The following is a 3075-nucleotide window of genomic DNA, read 5'->3' as shown; positions in this document are numbered from 1 at the left end:
CTGTCCTCGCGCTTCTGCCCGGTGGACATCGACGAATTTGACGAGAACAAATTTGTGGACGAGCAGGAGGCGGCGGCGGCAGCGGAGCCAGGCCCGGACCCCAGCGAGGTGGACCGGCTTCTGCGGCAAGGGGACAAGCTTCGGGCATTCCACGCAGGCCTGCGGAGCTCTCCCGTCAACACCGAGAATCAAGCCGGGAAGGAAAGAGCCCAGGGTGTGGCGCTGAAAGTGCTCACAAACTTGGAGAGCAGCGCGATTGAGCTGGCTGTGCAGTCACTGGACAGAAACGGCGCTGACTTGTTAATGAAGTACATTTATAAAGAAGCCCACAGAAAAGAGCAGCGCAGTGCTGCTCCAGTGGCATGAAAAGGCCTTAGCAGTAGGAGGACGAGGCTCCATTATAAGAGTTCTTACAGCAAGAAAGGCTGTTTAAAAAAATTAAAAGACTTGTGTTACCTTGAGAAGAATTCTGGATGCCCGGACAGGTGAAGAAGGGATTGACAATGGACCATCTTCCTAGGAACTCCCAACTAAACTATTTCAGGACATGTAGCTGCTGAAATGTATTTTATTTTCAAGGTGGAGGGGAAAATCGTCTGTTTCCTAAATCCTGTGCAGGATCTGATTGTCTATGCCTTTGTCTCTGAGTACTGCCGAACTGACATTTTGTCTGTGAGTGGTGGCTGGCATTGGTCAGGCGCACCTGTGAGCACTGGGGGAGGGATGGTTTGGGCAGGTGCAGATCCAAGGGCTGTGGTAAATGGGAGAGCTTGTGTTTTTGAAGTGGGAAAAACCAAGAGTTTGTACAGACATCCTGTCTTCCAGAGAAGGAGGACGCTCTCGGGCTCACTGTAAAGTGCCTGCTGCATCAACAAAGCTCTTGGCTTATTAGTTAAAAAAAAAAAAAAAGAATATGTTTCATCCTATGGATTTTGAAGATGATCCGTTGGTGCTGAATGAGATCACAAAAGACTTTCAAGGAGAGTATTCAAAATTTGGACAAATTAGGAAGCTCCTTCTCTTTGATGGACACCCAGATGGTGTGGCCTCTGTGTCCTTTCAGGTTCCAGAGGAAGCTGATTATTGTATTCACACTCTGGATGGAAGATGATTTGGTGGCCGTCAAATCACTGCCTAGGCATGGTGGAGGAAACCTTAAGAGAAAGGAAGGAAAGTCTAAGAGGATGGGAGGCTTTCCTCAATGGTCCTGAGGCCAGTAGAGGCCTTAGACATTCAGATTCTGTGTTGGCTTCAGAAAGGGCTGGGCCTTCTAGAGCAAGGCACTTTTTAGAGCACCCAGCACATGTAAAATGAATGCTCAAGAAGCTGCAACTGGAATGGCATTTGAAGAACCTATAGATGAGAAGAAGTTTGCAAAGACAAGACGGGGGAAAATTTGAAGAAGATGCTTCTGAAAACAATGCTAAAGAAGGTGGCCCAGAAAAAGAGGCCAAAGAGGCCAAAGAAGGGTTTGAAGGCAGCTGCTCCCCAAAAGAGTCTGAAGAAGGCAATCCCGTAAGAGGATCTGCAGAGGGTAGTCCTAAAAAAGAGTCGAAAAAGAAGGCACTCAAAAATGACTGTGAAGAGAATGCCCTTGCAAAAGAATCTGAAGATGACCCCAAGAAGGAGTCTGAAGAGGAGGCTGGACCCAGAAAAGAGTCTGAAAAAGGTGACTCAGAGAGTCTGACAAAGACTGCTCTAAAAAACAGTCTGAAGATGCACCCGAAAAAGGATTTGAAGAAAATGGTCTCGGGAAGGATTTGGACATGAATGGCTCTGAAAAGGAGCTTCCTGAAAATGTTGTGACAGAGTTAGAAGAAAATGACTCTGAAAACTCCAAATTTGAAGATGACAGCTCTGAAAAAGTGTTAGATGAGGAAGGCTCTGAGAGAGAGTTACAGGAAGATTCAGATGAAGAGGAAGAAGAGGAGGATACATATGAAAAAGAATTTGGTGATGAGTCCAATGAGAAACGATGAAATCGCAGATGAAAAGGGGCTTGAAGCTGCTGATAAAACGGAGGAAGAAGGTGATGCGGATGAAAAGCTGTTTGAAGAGTCAGACGACAAGGAAGATGAAGATGCAGTTGGAAAGGAAGATGAAGATGCTGACGAAAGTTGTTCGAAGATGATGATCCCAACGAGAAGTTGTTTGATTAGAAGGAAGATTCTGATGAGAAGTTGTTTGACTATTCTGATGAGAGGAGAGCTTCGGGTGGTTTTGGGAGTGTTGAAGAAGGGCCCCTATCAACTGGCAGCAGCTTTATTCTCAGTAGTGATGATGATGATGGTATTTAATCCCTTAAACTTGCTTCTTAGGGAGCATCCTCCATCTACATTTGCTTGTGCTTCAGGGTAATTACTAGTAGTGTTACATGAACATGTGCATAGTGGTTGGATGCCATCAGATTAATACACAGAAGTTTTTCATTGTTACCTGTACCTAATGGTTTTAAATATATGTTAATTGACTGTTCAGTTATAATATCATGGTTACATTACAAGTAAACTGGATACTGTTCTTTTATCAGATTTGTTAAACGCATGCAGAATAATATTTTTAAAAGTATTGATTGAAGTTTGTGACATTCATCAATAAAAATAAGTTGGTAATATGCAGAAACTGAAAAAAAAAATTCTGCTCCCTGGCTGGGCTCTGTGGCTCACACCTTTAATCCCAGTACTGTCGGAGGCCATGGCAGGTGGATCATGAGGTCAGGCGTTCAAGACCAGCCTGGCCAAGATGGTGAAACCCCATCTCTACTAAAAATATAAAAATTAGCTGGGTGGACTGGGCACCGTGGCTCACGCCTGTAATCCCAGCACTTTGGGAGGCTGAGGGGGGTCGATCACGAGGTCAAGAGATTGAGACCATCCTGGCCAACAAGGTGAAACCATGTCTCTACTAAAAATACAAAAATTAGCTGGGCATGGTGGTGCGCCTGTAGTCCCAGCTACTCGGGAGGCTGCGACAGGAGAATCGTCTGAAACTGGGAGGCGGAGATTGCAGGGAGCCGAGATCACGCCATTGCACTCCAGTCTGGCAACAGAGCAAGACTCTATCTCAAAAAAAAAA

General features: G+C 45.4%; 2 pseudogenes across 1 annotated transcript; both read left to right on the top strand.

Annotated features, from left to right (window-relative positions):
* On the top strand, positions 1-893 carry LOC108294258 (annotated as a pseudogene). The gene has a single exon (XR_001820974.2). The product of XR_001820974.2 is annotated as an actin-related protein 2/3 complex subunit 5-like protein (transcript).
* The window catches only part of LOC108294262, a 3928-nt pseudogene extending 1368 nt beyond the window's left edge, over positions 1-2560 (top strand).
* The last annotated feature ends 515 nt before the right edge of the window (positions 2561-3075 follow it).

The sequence above is a fragment of the Cebus imitator genome, unplaced genomic scaffold, assembly GCF_001604975.1.
Source record: "Cebus imitator isolate Cc_AM_T3 unplaced genomic scaffold, Cebus_imitator-1.0 Scaffold572, whole genome shotgun sequence".
In the NCBI taxonomy this organism is placed as follows: domain Eukaryota; kingdom Metazoa; phylum Chordata; class Mammalia; order Primates; family Cebidae; genus Cebus; species Cebus imitator.
This window is presented reverse-complemented; position numbering and strand designations above follow the sequence as displayed.